At 42.5% G+C, this 23,086-nt stretch overlaps 1 protein-coding gene across 6 annotated transcripts in view; it reads right to left on the bottom strand.

The window, feature by feature from the left end:
* The window catches only part of CDH18 (cadherin 18), a 605,089-nt gene that overhangs the window by 110,034 nt on the left and 471,969 nt on the right, over nucleotides 1-23,086 (bottom strand). The gene's annotated exons all lie outside the window — the stretch shown is intronic.

Here is a 23,086-nt window from a genome sequence, read left to right as displayed (position 1 = left end):
TCTAAGTACCTTTTACTTGGGAGCAGTAGGTTGAAGTAAGTGTGGAATCCCTTGCTGAACATCAGCTCCTCTGCTTTCCTGAACATATTGTCACTGGGCAGTTTCTTAGCCCTTCTAAGGAAGCGGAATTTTGAGTCGCATGGCAGGGATAGTAGGGACGGAACACAACTGCCCAAATGCATCTTGAAATTCCCCCTGAAATCCTCTGAAAGATTTCACACATCTCTAATATTTGGTAGCCTTGTGGTACATCTTTTAAAATCAGTTCTTTTCTCCCTGTATGCACAGAGGCTTAAATTATTCAGTGTACAATTAACACTCCAAATTAATCCCCTATGTGCTTTTTAGAAACTGAAGATTGGGTAATATGAACTCCATACTTAATTCTTAGAAAAGAGAGGCCAAAGGCTGAAGGCTCCATCAGAGGGCTCAGGACTGTTTTGGAGCTAAACATGAAATGCAAGCAAACTTTGTCCATGGCAAGGTATGTGTGGATTGACTGGGATTAAAAGAAGTATGAGAAGACTCCCTGGAAAAGACCCTGATGTTGGGAAAGGTGGAGGGCACAAGGAGAAGGGGACGACAGAGGACGAGATGGTTGGACAGTGTTCTCGAAGCTACGAACATGAGTTTGAGCAAACTGCAGGAGGCAGTGGAAGACAGGAGTGCCTGGCGTGCTCAGGTCCATGGGGTCACGAAGAGTCGGACACAACTAAACGACTAAACAACAACAACAACAACAACAACAACAGCTATTTACTGCTCTTTACTACTAACTGATTTTGGCATGGTGATATTATTCCTGTGTAAGAGTCTCAGTTTGTACAGAAAGTGGTTAATGAGCCCAGAATGGGTGCTTAAGATTCACAATCAGTGGCAGTGTTGTCGGCCACATCTATTGTTAATAAAATTATAAATAAATAGTGCACAATAGCTTGAGACACCTCAAGGAGGCAAGAGGAGATGTGGGAAAGAATAATATGAAAAGTGATGGTTGAATATACTTTGTGCGAGCAAGAAGATCAGGAGCATTTTGGAGCAGCGACCAAGAAAGAAAGAAAGAAAGAAAGAAAGAAAGAAAGAAAGAAAGAAAGAAAGAAAGAAAGAAAGAAAGAAAGAAAGCTAGTTTTGCACTCAGGAAAGCACTTTCTGGCATCTCTCTCTGAGCTCTGCTGAGACAGTGGATATTCTCCTTTCAGGAGTGCTATGCTATCTTTCTCCAGCTATGCCCAATTTATTACATGAACACATTTAATCTCCAGTGATCTCCTTCAGATGAAACCAAACCTGTGCAGGAGTTGCTCTGCAAATGTTCACCTGGGGGAGTGGGGAGCATGTACCAATGTATTTCAAGGTTGATCTGGGGCTTAAAACATAAGACCTGGCAATAATTCACTCTGTTAGCAAAATACAGGGTGTGGAAGCTCTGTATATGGGAGGGTAAAGCAGTATTCAAGAATAATGAACACGGAGGAGAAAGCCTGTCCTAGTCTCTCCTTCTATCTTGTGCCACATCTAAGTAGCTTCACAGTTACCAGTCTCCTTTCAAGAGGCGGCAAATGGTACATACGACATTCCCCATAATGCTTGTTGTCTCTCTTATTCTAGGAAGGACTAGATACAGCACACAGAGGCTGGTCCTCTTCATGCCTCAATGGGAAGCGTGGAGGCCAGTGATTGTTGTGTAGTAGCTTTGCGGACTGCTAGGCACCCAGCATGGTGGAAGCCTTGATACTGTGTTCTCCGCAAAAAAGAACAGTATTCCATGAAACAAATTTAAAATCAGTCCCATGTTTTCCTCCTGCCCTAGTCAATTTCTAGGGTTGCTTGCGTAATGCAATTTTCATAAATTCCAATAAGAACTGACCTGATCTGTTCCTCCTAGACCATGGGTAGGCAAACTAAGGCCCGGGGCCCAGATCCGGCCCAATTGCCATCTAAATCCAGCCCACGGGCAGTCTGGGAATCAGTGTGTTTTTACATGAATAGAATATGTCATTTTATTTAAAATGTATCTCTGGGTTATTTGTGGGGCCTGTCTGGTGTTTTTACATGAGTAGAATGTGTGCTTTTATTTAAAATGCATCTCTGGTTGTTTGTGGGGCATAGGAATTTGTTCATCTTTCCCCCCAAAAAATATAGTCCGGCCCCCCACAAGGTCTGAGGGACAGTGGACCGGCCCCCTGCTGAAAACGTTTGCTGACCCCTGACCTAGACTAATGTGCATGTTGGACTTTTGTCACCCACCAGCTTTTGCGGTTCCCCAATGTTCTAATGTATATTTTGAGAAAGTATACATGTCCACATGCATATTTAAATGCAAAATGGTGTGCCTATTTCTCTTCTTAACTGCAGATTAATTCAGAAATAGGACAGAACATAATTGAGGGTTAATATATGAAATGTGACGTGGAGCAGAAATAGATTGGTTTGTCCATTCCTACCTATTTCTTTCAGATTATGTTGATGTTGAAAACACCCATAGCTTTATGCTAGTTCTTTCTCACCACTGCTTTAGCGTTGGAATTTTGCAAGATATATGCCAATGAGAAGCTGAAAAGGAAAGACTTCAATCTGCGTCTCTGCAGACAAATCTTTAATGTTTAATGAGGCAGTTTAATAAAATAAAAAAGGCAAATGTCTGCTGAGAATGCAAATTTGTATGCATGACTTGCCATCCTTTTGGTGCACTGTTAAATTCTCAAATGGATCAACGTTGAACAGGCAACACTCCCTTAACACTCTAAGGAGTAAAAAAAGACAAAAAAAAAAAAAAAAAGACAGAGCTATATGAAATCTCCAAACATCTGACTACCCACATAAGGCTGTTTTTTTCTCTGCCTCCCTCCCTCCTTCCCTCTCTTTTGGTTTAAAGGAGTCGTCAACACAATACAACTTTAATCTTCTTTTATGCAGGCAGTGAATATTGTCAACAAAACAATAAATAGTGCATGGAATCAAGTTGCGAGATAATTGCATAAAAATCATGAGTTTGCATTCTAGAAATCTACAGATTCCCCCTTCATTTTTTGGGGGGGGGTGGGCTACTCTGTTCCTTTTAGTTTTGAATGTGTATGTAATGGAGGGGGAATATAATTAAAAATAAATAAGTATATTGTGTGTGGATCTTATGCCTATAGTCCCTTTAACTAACTAAAAAGCAAAATATTAAAGAGACTGCAGATTATTTTAAACCATAATGTTTTCTTATTACAGCCCAATAGCCACATTTCCATTTTTGAATCCATTATCTATGAATTATATTAGCAGATTTTCAGGGAGAAAATATGCCTCTTTCATCTGTGCATACATACCTCACTTCAACCACACAGAAAACAAGTTTCAGATACAAAGCTGCACAGAAAAAAAGTTTCAGATTCAAGCTGTATGAAATGTGCAAAATCAGACATCAAGCACTTCTACCCAATCACAGAAGGCATCCATCTGACACCCTCCCCCCCCAAAAAAAACCCTATCAAACTTCCAAACTTTAAGAGTCAAACTTCCAAATTTTAAAAGTGAAATAGAACATTGTTCATATGATCTGTTGCAAGGGATCTAAGGTGAACACTAAAGGAAACTCGATGAGCACTTCTAAGGGACTGACCGCTAAGAAGGACTTTGTATGTAGTTTATATGTAGTAATAGTACACCTAATGGAGGCTTCTGCTTAAGGTAATTCTGTTAATTTTAACCTTTTGCTGCCAGCCCAATGTGCGTGAGCTATCATATTATTAGGTCTCTTAATAGGAACTGGATTGCTTCAAGTGAGCATACTGTTGATGATATTAATATTGGATACAGTGGTACCTCGGGTTACATACGCTTCAGGTTACATACACTTCAGGTTACAGACTCCGCTAACCCAGAAACAGTGCTTCAGGTTAAGAACTTTGCTTCAGGATGAGAACAGAAATTGTGCTCCGGTGGCACGGCAGCAGCAGGAGGCCCCATTACCTACAGTGGTGCTTCAGGTTAAGAACAGTTTCAGGTTAAGTACGGACCTCCGGAACGAATTAAGTACTTAACCCGAGGTACCACTGTACTGTATTGATAATTGACCTATTGGTATGTTTTATGCTCATTTAAAACTTTTGATACATTTTAAGTGAATTGTCTGTTGTTGAATGGCCAATGCTAAACTGCATTGTGTTAGAGTTTTATTATGCGTTATTGTAATTGTTCTATTGCATTTAAATCATTCCCCCCCCCCCATGAACTGGTTTAAGCACAATCCATTCAAATTTAGGCTTAAACTCTCACATCATCACAAAATAGAGCAATGATGGGGAAGACAGATTAAAACAAATGCTGTAAAAAAAAATAGAACAGCATTAAGCACAAATCAATAAAAATCTTAATTTAAATCTGGTAGTCAGCCCTTCAAATGTCATTATTACCACACCCAGCCTCACAGAGTTTCAAATCTTAGTTTGAAGGTAGCTATTCGCCATAATACAACATACAAAATAAAATAAACATCACAAATATAATCAAGCTTTTTCAGCACTATATTTTACAAGTGCCTTGTTGAACTTGGCTCCAGGTTAGTGTCTTTAAACCATTGCAGTATATAAACAAGCTAACAAAAAGGAGGGCACTCACACTACAGAAATACACTTTCACAGCTCTAATGCAAATGATTTTAAAGAGATGTACATGGAGGTAGCACCAGTGGGGTTTTTTTTGGTAGTTTCTGGTGGTCTTCTTCAGCGACCAATTCCATCAGGACCACTTTAAGAAGGAATTGGGAAGAACTGGACTAATTCCCATTCCGCCAACTGTCCTGCCGCCAAGTCCAATTGTTCCACACATCATTCATCTGCAAGCTTCTTTGTTTATTGGTTGTCACAAAGCCCATTCCTCTATGAGGCTGAATTTGGTCTGGGACCTCCAGTTGCTAGCACAACACTGTACTGGCAAAACAGCACAGTTGTTGAAGAAGAAGAGGAGTTTGGATTTGATATCCCGCTTTATCACTACCCAAAGGAGTCTCAAAGCAGCTAACATTCTCCTTTCCCTTCCTCCCCCACAACAAACACTCTGTGAGGTGAGTGGGGCTGAGAGACTTCAAAGAAGTGTGACTACCCCAAGGTCACCCAGCAGCTGCATTTGGAGGAGCAGAGATGTGAACCCGGTTCCCCAGATTACGAGACTACTGCTCTTAACCACTACACCACACTGGCTCTCCAGTGAGAGTTTGTTTTGAAATCTTAGTTTTAATCTGGACTCTGCTAGGCCTACATCACACCAAGAAGCTATGGTATGTTTTATGCACATAACAGAGTTGCCGTGATGGATTGAAATAGACACTATGCCATGTTTGTGTCCTTCCTATGGAAGTTGCTTGAACCTGAGTGCTTTCCATAGAAGCTCACAGAGAAGATCTTGGAAATCTGATTAGGATGGTAGAGTAGCAGCCATGTGATCTAAACAAAGTGGAAGCATGAAATGTTTTGGCAAACTGAGGCTGGAAGTGTGTCAGCCATCCCTGCGTGTAAAACCATGTCTACAACAAGGTCTGCATCATTCATTTTCTCCCCTCATGGGTGGATTATTGTAATTCACAGTCTGTGTTTATGTGGGTCCACCAATATAATAAGAAAATTGATGGGGGAAATTAATGGAAATGTCCAACCCCCCCAATTGCTGATTTATAGAAATGGGTAGTTCTTCTTCCTAGGTAGGTGGTTGGGCTTTTCCTTTCCTACTACTATCTGCCTCGTTTTGTTCATTTTGCATATATTAAGGAGTACTACAGGATCTCGTCTGCTGCTCTACATTTGGTAACTGTGAATTTTTATTGCTCTAATTTGCTAGGAACTCATTTCACAACTAGATGGGCTGGAGGGAGATAAGAGTTATGTGACTGCTTTGTCAATGCTTGACATTTGTTTAGCCACATGCAAATCCTATTATTATTATTATTATTATTATTATTATTATTATTAATACCCCGCCCATCTGGCTGGGTTTCCCCAGCCAATCTGGGTGGCTCCCAAGCCAATTACTAATCATTTAAACATATTATACCTGACTTTGTATTAATTCTGATCTATTCAATTCTCTATTTTCCATTTTCGGTGTAGATTCTTCATCATTCATAATCTCATTTTGTATCTTTTCAGTTTTTCATTTCCATCAAGATTTGCATGTTGCAGTTACATGTTGCAGTTACATTCAGGAACCTGTAGTTTTTGCTGAATGTTTGTAAGTTTTACTTCTTGGTCCATTGGGTTGCTACTAAGCAGGATCAGTCCTTGAGTGGGATCCCATGAGTGTTAGTGCACTGTCCAGGATTCTGCAGTGTGTGTGCTGATACTTATTAGACCACCAGATTAGCAATTAGTGGGGGCGGGGAATTATATGTGTGATGTCATCATTTGTGGACTTGTACTAGATGCCACATTAACTGATGCTGTGGCACAAGCTCTTGCCTGCAAGTTCAATAAGACTGTCAAGACCCATAGCTTGACAGCTCCTCGGCTTGCTTTACATCACTTACAGAAAGTACAAGAGGCCTCTGGGGGATATGAATCACCTCTTAGGGCATGTCCACCCTGCCCCAACCCAGGAAGGAGGTCCTCCATCTTTATTCAGAGTGAATGAGATCTCAGCTTCAGGACATCTAGTACTAAACTTCTTATTCCAAGAAGAGGAGGAGTTTGGATTTGATATCCTGTTTTATCACTACCCAAAGGAGTCTCAAAGCGGCTAACATTCTCCATTCCATTCCTCCCCCACAACAATCACTCTGTGAGGTGAGTGGGGCTGAGAGACTTCAAAGAAGTGTGACTACCCCAAGATTACCCAGCAGCTGCATGTGGAGGAGCGGGGAAGCGAACCCGGTTCCCCAGATTACGAGTCTATTGCTCTTAACCACTACACCTCACTGGCTCCAAATAAGAATTTGTCTTCAACAGGCTCTTCTGCCCGAACCTTCTCAGCTCTGCCTGCTTCCACTGCAAGAGCAGAGGATTTGGCTTACAACATGAGCCATTTTTAATGGTGATTAACAATAGGTAGAGCTGTTAAAAAGTCTGTACCCAGACCATCTAAAAACTCTACATCCGAAATATATAATGTACTTTAGGCAATTTTAGTAAATTTGTATGGCTTCCAGCTCAGTACATTCTGCAATTGTATGCAGTCACTTGGCATTTTCTATTCTACTTTTGCAAAATTACATGGGTGAGGCAAAGAGCTATTATGTAGGGCATTAAAAAACACCTCCACTGGACATCTCATTCATTGAAGGCATTTCCCATATACATGCAAACATACTTGGCATAACCATTAAGCACTAGAAAATTGCTGTTTTTTAAAAATAAAATAATAAACATTGAGGTAGCTGATTTTAGGGAACTATGCAGTATCACAGCATACCTACAAACAGTCCTGATAATAAGTGTAAACCCACTGAATGCAAAATAAACTCCTATACTTTTAACGGTGCTTGCAGGGCTGCCTCAAGAAAGTTTAAATGAACAAAATACCCAGAAACGTGATGGATTGTGCCAAAACTCCTGTCAAGGCTTTCAACAATCCACTAAGAAAACACACGTTTTAATATTTACCACAAAGTATTTTTGCTATGTGCAACAGTGAATATTTTAAAGTTAAACTGAAGAAGAAGAAATGCAAATTAGAATTGCCATCAGGAGAAGCAGTATGCATTTGAGTGCAATTCTTTTCCACTTGGATTAATGGGGATTTGGGGAGCATTTTAATGGTTCACACTTTAAAACACTACTGAGAGGATGCTATATTTTTAAACACTGGAATGGAAGCTTTTACTTTGCTGTTTTAATTGTGCCAATTATGCTATTGTAAATTGACAAAGTAGCCCATTCACTGAATGGCACTGACAGCAAGCCCCACATACTATACTATACTATACTATACTATACTATACTATACTATACTATACTATACTACGCTATACTATGCTATACTACACTACACTACACTAATTGGCAATGGCTCACCAAACTGCCAGGCACAAATTGTATCCAACCAAGTCAGATGGGTGGGGTACAATTAATAAAATTATTTATGCATTTATGTATTATTATTATTATTATTATTATTATTATTATTATTATTAGCAAGGACTGAATCTAGGACCTCTTTCATGCAGACAATGGGATCTATCTCTGACCTATGGTAAAGGAGCAGGTAGGCAACCAGACTAGATTTACATTCAATCTGATCTAATAAGATACTTCTTATATTTTTATACACTATTGTCCAAGAATGGGCACACTCTCCTCAGAATTCCCAGCCTGTAGGTTTAGATACAACCTGCCAGGATCCATAGGGATTGAGCAGGTTAGGAATGAATGAAGTCAAGTTCTTGATCTCATTTGACATAAGCTAGACAATGTTTTTAATGTTAACTTTTGACTGATTTGTCAAGGCTGCGTAAATCCTGCAAAGTATCCCTGAAAGGATTGCAACCAACTTTCTGATCCATATATTCTGTCTTAAAAGGAAGGAAACTTCATAAAGTGGTGTTTTCGGAGTGCGAAAAAGAATAAGTGGCTCGCACTTCCTGCTGTTAAGAAGAGAAAGAAGTGGTTGCATGAAAAGGCTCTTGATTTTGAGAATGACATTGATGTGCTCTTTAACAATCTCCTTACTAAGCAGATAATGACGGTCTGAAAAGGCAGAAGGGAATCATGAGTGAAATTAAAAATGAGGAACTTTATTAATAGAGAAGGATGGGTCTTTAATATAACACACATCCCCCGCAAAACTAGCATTCTTTCTCCCTACAGCTTTTAATAATGGATTTCTTTGGAAGCAGAGATTTTCAGAAGTCCTGAATGGCACACAGATTTCTAGAATGGATCACCTCCCCAGGAATTGAGGCAAAGAATTAGCTTCAAAGTCAGCCAGACAGTTGAACAATGAGAAGTTGTGGGGAATGGATGTAATGAGAAGAAAATAACTTGAGCAAATTATAATTGTGGAAGCTGCACATTTTTGTCATTGGAGTTCAAGCCCAGCTTGCATAACCTCTGCACCTTCCTCTAAACCTAGGAATAACCTTTTCCACATGTACTGTGCCCTGATGAGCACTTGATAATTCTCTCTCCCTTTTGCAGTCCCACATAAAAGCAACATGATTTTTTTTTTAGGTTCCTGGTGAGCAGCCATGCCTGATGTCCAGGCCTGAGGCATTACACTGGTCGTCTCAAAATGCTGCAGGCTTCCCTCTAAATTCTTTATCGATTTTGCCAGAGGAGCAACCTCCAAACGAACTTTACATGTCACTTTTAGCACAGTCGAGCAGAAATCCCAACAGGATTTCTTTGGAAAGTCCTCCCAAGCAGCAGTCAGGTGAAGTAACTTGCCCAGGACCATAGCTGTCAAGTGTCCCTTATTTGGCAGGACAGTCCCTTATCCCAGCACCATGTCCCGCTGCTGTCCCTTATTGATGATGTCCCTTAAATAAGCTACTGAAGGTAATGGGGCCCTTTCTATGTCCAGCTGTGCATTGTCAACAACAAATTGTTGCTGTTTTTTTGTGTTGAATATATGCTATATGGCAATTTATGGACCTAATAGGTATCTAAAGCCATTAGCATGCAACACAATATGTATTTTATCAAAGTAATTTTTGATCCCTTATTTTGGCTGCTGATCCCTTATTTTCAAGGAAGCTGGTCCCTTATTTTCAAATCTGTAAGTTGACATCTATGCCCAGGACCCGCTTCTATGAATGGGAAGCTGCACTACAGCTGCAGGATAATGTTACCTTCTAGTAGGCACCATGCTGAATATGGGCCATATGAACTGTATCTTAAAAAGGCTGAGTGCATCCAAGATGTGTCAGGAGGTCCAACACACAAGTAGGAATCTGACAGAGACACATGCCCGACTGGAATGTTCTCTCCCTCCTGGTCGGTCGTTCAAGAGACTCAAAAGCCTTCTCCAGCCCAAACATCACAGTGACTAATGCCTCAGAGACATCAGCACACTTCAGGAACAGCAGAGTACAGTGGTACCTCAGGTTAAGTACGTAATTCATTCCAGAGGTCTGTACTTAACCTGAAACTGTTCTTAACCTGAAGCACCACTTTAGTTAATGGGGTCTCCTGCTGCCGCCACGCTACCGGAGCATGATTTCTGTTCTCATCCTGAAGCAAAGTTATTAACCTGAAGCACTATTTCTGGGTTAGCGGAGTCTGTAACCTGAAGCGTATGTAACCCGAGGTACCACTGTATGGGCAGTCAGCGTAACAGACTCAGTAGCGCAGCATTTTGGCTAAACTACTTTATTTACATATAATACACTCGGAGCATTCTAACTCAGCTCCTTCCTCTTCAGCATCAGACAGCAAAGAGAAAGGACAAAGGACAAAAATCCTACGTCATGGAAACACAGTAATTAAAACATCCTGTCTCTGTTACTTCCCACAATGTGGAGTGAAAACATACACCGTCATGTGATAAAAACAATCCCATGACTGCAAGCATGGGAAAAGAATTCTAACAAGATGATGCTATTGGTGCAGGCCAGAGAGCCTTCTGGGGAACAGTTTAAACAATCCCACCCTCCTCGGTGTTACTCATGTTGCTGTTGCTGCAGCAAAATAGTTTTTGCACAGGTGCTGTGTCTACAAAAACAAAATAGTTCAATAACTGTTCAACCTCTGAGCTTTGGTGTGATATAAGCGAAGAACAAATCGGATTATGCCTTTGAGGTGGTGGCTCAGCAGATACTGAAGTCCCTTCTCCAAAAACTCTGACAAACCTATTCTTTATTGGAAAGGGTTTTCCCCCCATAAGGCTTTATATTACTGATTATCTGCAGGCTCTTATACTTTGTATGTGTGGATGTTTAGCTGAGATTCCTGCATTGCAGGGGGTTTGACTAGATGGGCTTTGGGGTCCCTTTCAACTCTTCAATTCTATGTTCTTAATTGTCTGATGTTGTTTGTGATTTACTTTTTAGTTTGCAGTTTTGTTATGCAAACTGACTGGGGGAATCAAGGTTGGTCTATAAATGACTAAAACCAGCAAAAATAAATAAATGACAGCAACAGAAGGAGTGACAGAAAGGACAACCATGGCTTTAAGTTACAATAAAGGAGATTCTGACTAAACATCAGGAAGAACTTTCTGACAGTAAGAGCTGTTCAACAGTTGAACAGTCTTGTTTGGGAAGTTAACAACTCTCCTTCCATTGAGGTTTTTAAGCAGAGGGTTAGATGACCCCAACTCTACAATTCTATGATTATATGGCATACTGAGCATTCAAATTGTTCTCTGTGAGATCCTCTGTACAAGCACACATTCAAAACAATACCAGATGCAAAAAGATACATTCTAGGAAGTAACATGAATGCTCACACTGGTTCAGATGCTACAATATGAAGCTGTTGCCACAAAGGCCCTGGTTTGGTTCTTCTATGCTGCTATAGCAACTGTGTCAACATATACAGTTCCAGATAGAGATAAATTAGAAATATATATTGAAAGGAAATGTGCTTTCCTTGCAATGAGAATTACTGTACCTTTTATTTTGCACATAGTACATGCTTATAATATAAAGCTTTTTCTATACTGGCAATTTCCTAAAAGAAGATTAGTATCCATGCATGAGCAACAATATAAATGACTATACAAGTGGTCTTTTGCATAATGCAACTGGCCACCCAATCTGTGCATGCACAGCATATAATCATTGGATATTTCATATTTTACAATATAATTTGTGGACGTTAATCTTTTCTTGGGAAAAGGTCCTTAGAAGAACACAAATATTATTGTAAGATTTTCAGGTAAAGAGGGGAATCATATTGGCTTGTATATAATAAGTATGTTTATAATATCCTACTCTTTTAATGAGATGGGCACAATATAGGCAAAGTTAGGCACTTGTATAGAGACGCAGGTGGTACTGTGGTCTAAACTACAGAGCCTAGGGCTTGCCAATCAGGGGGTAGGCGGTTTGAATCCCTACGATGGGGTGAGCTTCCACTGTTTGGTCCCAGCTCCTGCCCACCTAGCAGTTTGAAAGCATGCCAGTGCAAGTAGATAAATAGGTACCTGGTGGGAAGGTAAACAGTGTTTCCGTGCAATGCTCTGGTTTCACCAGAAGCGGCTTAGTCATGCTGGCCACATGACCCGGAAAAACTGTGCAGACAAACGCCAGATCCCTTGGCCAATAGAGCGAGATGGGTGCACAACCCCAGAGTCGTCCATGATTGGACCTAATGGCCAGGGGTACCTTTACCTTTACCTAGGTATTTGTATATCTCTCCAATTTCAAGTTATTTGATCTCCTTTTTTGACAGGCCATATTTTGACAGGGTATGGGCTGAAGACACATCAGGCCAACACCTTGAGTGAAGCTAAGCAGGTAATGCTCTGGTCACTGCTTAGATAGGTGACTGCCTGCAAACTCCATGTCTTGGGTTCCATGATGGAAGAAAGAAAGGTGAGCTCCAAATGTAATAACATACATAAATAATAAATATATGTGGCAACATATATCCTGAGTTTTGATGATGTACCTACTCTTGGCAGGAAAGAAAAATAAGAGGACACTCAGTCTAGAGACTCAAAGTGTCTTCACAATTATTTTATTCCCAGAAAGCAGTTCGGTTAATTCCAGGAACTCACCAAAAAAATAAATAAATACTAAAGTTCTCTTATACCATTCCCAGAAAACCTACTTAAAAAAGAATTGCTTTGAGGAATCATCTCTCTTTAAGGCAGGCACAAATATTTTGAAGGCAGGGAGTTTAATTATTCATTCGAAACATAAAGCAAATGACTCCCATCACTATTTATTAACAGCTCCATCAGAGAGACAAGTAACAGCTCTGCCATGGAGGAAGACAGAAGAAAATCAATTAGACTAATTAGATAGGCAGGAAAGGGCCGAAAAATGAAGTCCAACAGGAAATTGTAAGTAAAGAACATTATTAAACGTGACCCAAGTCTCAGTCTATTGGTGACACTTTGTATTCCTCTGTTTCAGTCCTAAACTTAAGACTCCATATGAGATTTGGAAGATTTAACGTTTTAGATTATAGTAGAGATGTCCCCTCACCCACCAAACACACAGTTTCTTCTCTATATGCTCCTTATGCTTTTGTATGTAGGAAGAGATGCTGGAGGAATCCTAGGCATCCATATTATGAGACAAACTTGCCTGATCTACATCTCCTGGATTAATTCACAGCTCAAACAAGTTCCTCAGCATCCAAACTCCCTGATAAAGTTCTGCTAAATGGTCTGAGCAGACTACATTTTGTATCTTTGGTGTTTTTAAAACAGCAATAGCCCATTGGAGCTCTTAGGAAGTAGGCTGAAAAGAGGGCCATAAATCACACCGAAAAAAATGTTGCAACAAAATTGTGTCCAAAATAGAGAATATTTGAAACACTTGAAAATACTCCATCTTTATACTGTGCTACTTTCCAAAGCTGTTACAATATAGAAATGTTGCGCTTCAAGACCCCCCTAGCTACCCCCAGGAGAATAAAGACTCAAGGACACAGAATTTAGGTTAATGTTAATGGGCAAAATTTAAGCCACAACTTTATTGGTTACAGAATGTGAGTGGTATTGGCTTAGGCATTGGCACCAACAGACTACATCTGATTCCTGCCTGCCTTGCAGGATGTCTGGAAGGGTAAACTACCAGTAGGGAGAACCCTGCTAATTCAGATCGACTCGACCCACCTCCCAGGTTTCCCACTGGGGTTGTGGTATGGCCCTAGCCCCTCCCCAGGCTTCAGACAAAATCCACACCCCCGGATTCCTTTAGCGGAATACCCTTACGCATGGAGGGGCAAGTGATGGCTGCACATCCTGAAATAGGAGCTTCTAGAGTCAGACCACAGTTTAAACTGGCCCCTAGCCATGCCCCCACAGCACTCTGATTGGCCGCCTGGCGAAAGGCATAGCCGAGCCACCCTCAGCATGACGCGGGACGCTACCCCACACTGTGCTGAGGCAGGGGTGGGACCTGGTGGCCCAAGAGCAACCGGTCCCACTTGGAAGCGGAACCAATTTTTTGTACCCCTTTCATGATTCCTTTTGGACTTACTTATCAGACTTCATTGTGTTTATATGTGTGCCATTTTGTATTTGTGCTGTAAACAGTCCTGTGATCTTTGAATGAAGGGTGGTATATAAATTTAATTAAGAATAAGGATAAAGAATGGTGACAGCAGTCACAAAATTAAAAGATGCCTGCTTCTTGAGAGAAAGGCGATGACAAACCTAGACAGCATCTTAAAAAGCAGAGACATCACCTTGCCAACAACGGTCCATATAGTTAAAGCCATAGTTTTCCCAGTAGTGATGTATGGAAGTGAGAGCTGGACCATAAAGAAGGCTGATCGCCGAAGAATTGATGCTTTTGAATTATGGTGCTGGAGGAGACTCTTGAGAGTCCCATGGACTGCAAGAAGATCAAACCTATCCATTCTTAAGGAAATCAGCCCTGAGTGCTCACTGGAAGGACAGATCCTGAAGCTGAGGCTCCAATACTTTGGCCACCTCATGAGAAGAGAAGATTCACTGGAAAAGACCCTGATGTTGGCATAGATTGAGGGCACAAGGAGAAGGGGACGACAGAGGACGAGATGTTTGGACAGTTTTCTCGAAGGCACGAACATGAGTTTGACCAAATTGCGGGAGGCAGTGGAAGACAGGAGGGCCCGGCATGCTCTGGTCCATGGGGTCACGAAGAGTCGGACATGACTAAACGACTAAACAACAACAACAAGGATAAAGAATAAGAATATATGGTAGAAAATGGCTGCCACTATAGACCAGTGGAAATGGTCTGAAACATTTTTTTATTTTTTTTGTGGGGAGGAGGTGACATTCATAAGGGGAACAGAATGGAAATAGACCAGTCCACCCAGCTCTATATATACACCACTAGAAGTTTTCAAATCTTTCACCCAGTTCTGTTAACCTTATTCACAGGGTCATCATGGCAGCCTGTCAAAACAGAGTGCAACTACCCTATGCTGTCTGAAAATACCTCTGCAAATAGCCAGGGAGTGGTACTGCAGCTACTAAATCAGCAGAAGGCCTCAGTAAGCATATGCAGCAATTCACCTTTGGGGTACTGCCCCTACTGACTTTTCTGCCTAACTTTCTGCTTTGCTTCGTGGCTTAGCAGCTTACAGGCCTGCTGACACATCTACTGTGCGGATCATTTCTCTGTCAAGATCATCATTCTGCCTTATTCTCCTTTTCCAGACCACCAGCTTTGGCATTCTGATCCCAAAGCTGTTTTCTATAAAAAGTCAACAGCAGCAGCTGCCGCAATAACATTGTTAGCGAGGACAATTGATAGGACAGCTGGCCAGACAACATAACTGCTAAGTATCTCTTTTCCATAAGCTGTACTCATTTTTTAAAAACAAACAAAACAAAAGCAAAACTGATCTTCAATCAGACTGAAGAACATTAGAGATACAGGTGTCTGCAAGAAGTTTTAGGATGGAAGAGGACATGCAAACTGAAGCTTGATCCAGGTGAGCTAGAAGTACTGTGGGTAGGGAAATATGCTTACTTGGATGAAGGTATGCTCCTTGGGATATATGGGGCAGTATCAGGTTCACAATCTGGGGAGTTCTCCAAAACTTCACTATAAATGAAAGCATCAGTTCCCAAGAATGCCTTGTATCAGTTGATTTGTTAGCACTGACTCTGTATGGAGAGAGAGGAACTGACTGCTGTCACTCATGCCCTAGTTACAACCACTCACTCACTGGATCATCACCTTGTCATGGTGAGTGTCTTTGAAAATTTTTACACATCACTTGGAAAGACAGGCGAACTATTGACAATGTACTGGAAGAAACAAAGATCACCAGTGTCAAAGCAATGATCCTTCAACATCAACTTTGTAGTACTGGTCATGTTGTGCAGATGCCTGATTATCGTCTTCCAAAGCAACTACTCTATTCCAAACTTAAAAATGGAAATGGTAATGCTGGTGGTCAACAAAAGAGGTTTAAAGACCCTCTCAAGGCAAATCTTTAAAAAATGTAGTATAAACACTGACAACTGGGAAACACTGGCCTGTGAACACTCCAGTTGGAGAACAGCCTTTACCAAAGGTGTCATGAGCTTTGAAGATGCTTGAACTCTGGTTAAAGGGAAGAAAGCATGTCTCCACTCTGGAAGGACGTGTGGATCCAGAATTGGCCTCCACAGTCACTTACAGGCTCACTGTTAAAACCGTGTTTATGAAAGACAATCTTACTCAGCTACGAGTGATCACCAAAGGTAAGAGAGTTACAACCAGCACAAAATGGCTGCCAAAGGCAGCAACAAAAAGAGGTGATGGTACTCCATACTGGTGAGTAGCATCGTGAGAAAAGACAGACTATAACACTGTCTACATGTGGTTTCCTTTAAATACTGTTTGGTATAATCAACTGGTGCCAAATACAGCTATATGGTTGCTAACACCTCTTCTGCACTGGTAACTCTAGTTACCAGCATACTACAAGGCTTAATTTAAAGAGCTGGGGGATATCATTAAAACCCTAAATGGTGTGGAACCTGGTTACACCTATATGAACCTGCCTGGAGCTGGATATTGGAGAAATATGCCTTCCCTGAACGTCCATCATTAAGTTCATTCAGATTGGCAGGCACAAGAGACAAGGCCTTTTCACTAGCTGCCCATCACTGTAGAACTTTATCCCATGTGGAGTGAATCCGAATCTTTCTTTGGTTGAATTCAAGTGGGGTTTATAGAGATAGTGGTTCCAAGCTGCTTTTAATTGAATGAAGTTCAACTTTTATGACGTTGCAGTAGATGGTTTTCAGGGGTGGCATTCCAGAGGTTGATAAGAGTAGAACTCCAAACAGCCATGACCTGTTGGAATGAGGCTGTTGGAATCTGGAGGGCATGCAACATTAGGGCAGAGGCACAGGTTGCCCACATACAGTGCAATTATTTTATATCTTATGTTTTGAATTTTTATTCTTTTCATTTTCTTTCATCCCAGGTTTGACCATGAAAGAAATGCAAGAAAAGAGGTGAAACAGGAAAGGGACACCAGTTCTTTAAGGCCAGAATGAAGTGGCAAGCTACCTTTGAAGGTGACCCGGAAACAACAATTAATCCAGAATGCGGCAGCAAGACTGGTGACTGGGAGTAGCCGCCGAGACCATATAACACTGGTCCTGAAAGACCTACATTGGCTCCCAGTACGTTTCCAAGCACAATTCAAAGTGTTGGTGCTGACCTTTAAAGCCCTAAATGCACTTGGCCCAGTATACCTGAAAGAGCGTCTCCACCACCATCATTCAGCCCGGACACTGAGGTCCAGCACCGAGGGCCTTCTGGCAGTTCCCTCACTGCAAGAAGAGAGATTACAGGGAACCAGACAGAGGGCCTTCTCGGTAGTGGTGCCCACCCTGTGGAACGCCCTCCCATCAGATGTCAAGGAAATAAACAACTATCTGACTTTTAGAAGACATCTGAAGGCAGCTCTGTTTAGGGAAGTTTTTAATGTTTTATGATTTATTGTGCCTTTAATATTCTGTTGGGAGCCACCTAGAGTGGCTGGGGAAACCTGGTCAGATGGGCGGGGTATAAATAATAAATCTTCTTCTTCTTCTTCTTCTTCTTCTTCTTCTTCTTCTTCTTCTTCTTCTTCTTCTTCTTCTTCTTCTTCTTCGCCATTCATATCCTGGTGGAATGAGCATGATCTCTCCTGTTTGGTGTTCTTGCTGGAATAGCAGTTGGAGACACTTTTGAACCCAGAGGATCAATGGGCCCATACTGTTGAGCTATTCAGTTTCCCTTGTAATGTCATCTCAGGACATTTCTCACCCTAAGATCAGCAATGTAATTTTTGCTGAAAATGCCAAAATGGACTTTAAATATATGAAGAATTCTAAGTCCTCAGTTTGGTATATTAAAAATAAATCCGGCCATAAAAGAGCTGCTTATCTCTGGGAATTAACCTCCCCCCACCCTCGGTTACATATGCATTTACTAAGCTTAGATTTCAAACTATGCCCACAGAATATCTGACTAGTAAATTCTTTAATAAGCCAACAAATGACTGCCTTTGTGCCTGAGGATCAGACCAGATTGAAGACACGAAGGCAACACGCTCTATGTCCTCTATTGCCCTGTATACTGCTCACCAAGGGAGTAATTTCCCTCTTCCTTTCAAAATTTTCTAGAAGAGGAAACAAATAATTTCAAAATTAGATGGCTGCTGGGTGATCCATACAAGTTGTTACCTCTAGGTACAGGAAAGAGGAATGCTACCTTCTACGCAATGTGGTTTGATTTTATTTGGTACGTGCAATTCATTGGCTATGGCTTTCACCCATCAAGAATGCATGGAACACTGTGGAATGACACTTTCAAATTAATTACTTTATCAATGATTGTGAAAACATGGAGCTGAACAGAAGCTATGTCTTATTAGGGGCAAATCTGCACTCTGGAAACGGAGACTGGCAGGGAGATGTACCATTCGTTGTACTCATTATGCAATCCTGTTTAAATTTGAATTCAATAAAATATTTTTTTATTTTTTATTTTTTTTAAAAAAAAAAGAATACAGAAAGAAAGTACTCCTAGCCATGATGGCTATTTTCTACATCCATTTCCAGAGCCAATATGCATCTTAATACCCGGTGCTAGGAATCACAGGTGAACAGAGTGTTGTTGTGCTCACTGCCTTCATCCTTCACACAGGCATTTGATTGGCCACTTTGAGAACAGAATGCTGAGCAAGTTGGACCACTGCTGTGATCCAGAAGGCTTTTCATATGTTCTTATGTTGGATGTGAGTCCTGGAAGACCTGCCCCCTGCCTTGCAGGCCTTTCCCCATTTAGTCTACCTAGGACCCTACCTGCCCACGGACTGTCTCGCCAGAGTGGTGCATGCTCTAGTTATCTCCCACTTGGACTACTGCAATGCGCTCTATGTGGGGCTACCTTTGAAGGTGACCCAGAAACCGCAATTAATTCAGAATGCAGCAGCTAGACTGGTGAATGGGAGTGGCTGCCAGGACCACATAACACCGGTCCTGAGGGATCTGCATTGGCTCCCAGTACGTTTCCGAGCACAATTCAAAGTGTTGGTGCTGACCTTTAAAGCCCTAAACAGCCTCGGCCCTGTATACCTGAAGGAGCATCTCTACCCCCATCGTTCAGCCTGGACACTGAGATCCATCGCCGAGGGCCTTCTGGCAGTTTCCTCATTGCGAGAAGTGAGGTTACAGGGAACCAGACAGAGGGCCTTCTCGGTAGTGTAGCCCGCCCTGTGGAATGCCCTCCCATCAGATGTCAAGGAAATAAGCAGCTATCTTATTTTAAAAAGACATCTGAAGGCAGCCCTGTTTAGGGAAGTTTTTAATATTTAATGCTGTATTGTTTTTAACACTCTATTGGGACCCACCCAGAGCGGCTGGGGAGGCTCAGCCAGATGGGCGGGGTATAAATAATAAATTATTAATATTATTATTAGCCTGGAGGACAGGGCCCTGACTGACTTCTGCTACAAAAGCTGAGTCTGTTGAAGAGGCCAGAGGCCATCTTGCCTGTGTCTTAGTGCAGACCCAGGTCATTGAGCCTGAGCTTCCACAGCTGCCGCCTGCCAGGATTGGCAGCAACAGCAGCAGATGCGTTTGATGCTTAAGATTTTATTTCCTTGCCAATTGTGCTGTTTTAAACATGCCCTTTTATATTTGACTCCCTTTAGCAATGTTTTATTTTGAAACCTTTAAGTTTTGGCTTAGTTATGTTGCTTTGAATGTATACTTTATAGTCGACTTTCTTCAGTAAAGTTCTATTTGATATTTTAATGTGTTGTAAACAGCTTTGATATTTTTTCTTAAAAATATGAAGTGGCATAGAAAGGAAATTATTGTTATTAATAATATTTAATAATAATAATGTTGCTTCCCTTCTATGCCTCGAGAACCAGTTCTGCTCGGCTATTGATATAATCCAAATGTTTTCCTCATGGCTCTGGGTGGTCATAGGCAACCATTTGAACATACATTTTATTACATCTGCTCCAATGTGTGGCAAATACATCGGTACCTCAGTTTTTGAATATCTCGGAAGTTGAACGTTTTGGTTTTCGAATGCCGAAAACCTGGAAGTAAATGTTTCCATTTTTGAATGCACCCCGGACGTTGAATGGCTTCCACTGAATTTCCCTCCCCTTTTTTATCCATTAAATTAGCAGACTGCCCTTTGCGCCTTGCTTTTTGAATGTTTCAGAACTCAAACGGTCTTCCAGAATGGATTACACTCGAAAACCGAGGTCCCACTGTTCTTCTTATCACTTGATGCAAAAACAAAGAATAACAAACCAAGCTACCCCAGGATAAAATAAAAAATAAAATCTCAATCATCTGCATAGCGGATATCTTCATCGGCACTTGCTTGCTGCACAGCTTGATAAAGCTAACTTGGTTCATCTACACAACAGGACACCTGCAAACTAATTGGGCCATTGTACACACCTTATGTGGAAGTGAACAATCACAGCAATTTCCTTGCTCATAGCAGGTTTTATCTTTTATGACATTACCATACCATTCACATTTCTCTTTCCTCCCTAGCCGGCATAAACAAATGTTGATGTTGTCTGCCACAACTGATGCATTAGCATGAACAATCATCATCGTTACCATCATTGTCATTCAGAGTGATGACAAACCATCAAGGTGCGTGTAGGCATCTCTCTCAGATGCATATAATCAAAATGCTTATGAGAGGCCAGCAATTCAATTCAGGCTGATAGTCTCCCAAGGAGCTCTTACAGCTACATTTAAAGCTAACCAACCTTGGCCAGACAGCCCCTTGCTACTAAAACAGATAGAAAGAAGTAATGAGCCAATCAGGTACATTGCATAAATGCCCTTGGGAGGTTTGTGGGCTTCTAATTGTTCTCTATGAAGGGCCACCCTCATCACCCCTTTCACCATCAGGCAAGCAAGAAAACCCGAGAGCAGGCAGGATTAAATTCCAGAACTGCTTCCTTCAGCAAGACCAGCAACGTCACTTCCCTCCCCGTTGCTACTCACTACTATGCAGCAAGCAGAAAATACTGATTTGGTTAGTCTAGCTCTTGTCTGTCTACTGACAGAGCCACTTCCGGCCTGCCCAGGAGGTGGGGTTGCGGGCTTCACGCCCACCCCACGTGAGCGGGGGCTGGTTTCAGCCCCCGTGAGAGCAGGGGAATCCCGGCCGCGTCGTCCCCCCCCCCCAGCCAGCCAATCGGCTGATTTGGTTAGTCTAGCTCTCGTCTGTCTACTGACAGCTACTCTCTAAGGTAGGGGTTGGCAAACTAAGACCCAGGGGCCAGATGCGGCCCCCAGGCTTGTAAATCCGGCCCACGGACCCTGCCACCCGCTGCGTCAGCCCCCATGAGCTGCGGACGCCTCACCACATGGGAACTGACTTCCACAATGCTGGCACGGCTTCTGGGCAGGTGGTGATGCTGGTGCAGCTTCAGATTGGCTGCAAGAAGTTCCTGGGGCCAATCTGAAGCCTCACCGCCCACAGCTGAGTTAAACCCATGGACGGAGAGGCTGGCAGGCTGGAGAATGATGGGTCTGGGCCATGCCGTGGGCATCGTGATGGGTGCGTCGTGGGGCTTCAGCCGGAGCTTAGCATGCCTGTTAGCCCCGCGCCTAGCGCCCGGCTCGGCACTGCTGCTGGTGGCACGCTCAGTGGCCGTGCTGGAGCAGCTGGAGGGTGAGCTGTGTGCCGCCTGCCCAGCGCTCCATGTACGCGGCCTGCCTGCCAACTTGGCCTGAGACGATGGGACGCAGCGCCTGGGAGCTCCACGGGGACGGGCCAATGGAGCGGCTGCTGCTCGTCAACCATGCTGGTGAGCGGGCAGTGTTGAGACACACTCCTGAGCGCGTGCAGAGTGCATTCCTCCTCCAGGTCTGCAGGCAGCTGCAAGACCGGCTTGCAGAGTATTTATATTTTCAAAATATAGTCCAGCCCCCCACAGGGTCTGAGGGACAGTGGACCAGCCCCCTGATGAAAAAGTTTGCTGACCCCTGCTCTAAGGTGTGACTGGATCCCCCCTGTTCTGCTACCTACGGCCCTTTTAAGTAGAGATGCCAGGGATCAAGGGGCATTAAGCAGAGGGGAGAAGGAGAGAGCATGATATTTCCCCCAGATCACCATAAACAACTGTACATACCATATGTAATATTAGAGGATATAATCCTGCTTTGTAACAGTCGCTGCTTACTGCAACCACTACTATGTTATAAGATCCACTATCTTGTAATATTACATATGGTATGTGCATTACCTAGAGCCTGTTCTACTGATGAAGCCTAGGATGGTGAAACAAGGCTAATATTCCAGAAATCCTTGTCTGAGACTCTCTGAAAGGATTCTGTGGAATTGTAACAACTCTTCGTGTGGATTATTGGACTCTTTGAACAGACAGGTGGAATAGATACTTATCCATGTATGGCCCTTGTGCATGAACTGACTAGAGAATGAACTGATCCACTGGGTCTTCTGCTTTTTTCGTTGAGACTTCTGTTGAAATCTACAAATGGATACAATGAATAGTGTACCTTATTTATTCAAAAGTAACCATAGGTTTCTGGGACGCAGGTGGCGCTGTGGGTTAAAGCCTCAGCGCCTAGGACTTGCCGATCGAAAGGTCGCGGTTCGAATCCCTGTGGCGGGGTGCGCTCCCGCTGCTCGGTCCCAGCGCCTGCCAACCTAGCAGTTCCAAAGCACCTCCGGGTGCAAGTAGATAAATAGGGACCGCTTACCAGCGGGAAGGTAAACGGCGTTTCCGTGTGCGGCTCTGGCTCGCCAGAGCAGCGATGTCACGCTGGCCACGTGACCCGGAAGTGTCTCCGGACAGCGCTGGCCCCTGGCCTCTTGAGTGAGATGGGCGCACAACCCCAGAGTCTGTCAAGACTGGCCCGTATGGGCAGGGGTACCTTTACCTTTACCTTTAACCATAGGTTTGTTGTTGTTGTTTTTAGTAAAGTGATATAAAGCAATCCTAAAGGAGCTGACAAGCTTCTAAGGAGATGATGGCTAATATGTAGTGCCTTCCAAATG

Source organism: Podarcis gaigeae, assembly GCF_964106915.1.
Source record: "Podarcis gaigeae genome assembly, chromosome: 7".
NCBI lineage: Eukaryota > Metazoa > Chordata > Lepidosauria > Squamata > Lacertidae > Podarcis > Podarcis gaigeae.
Note: the sequence above shows the minus strand (reverse complement) of the source record. Positions and strands in the feature narration are given on the sequence as shown.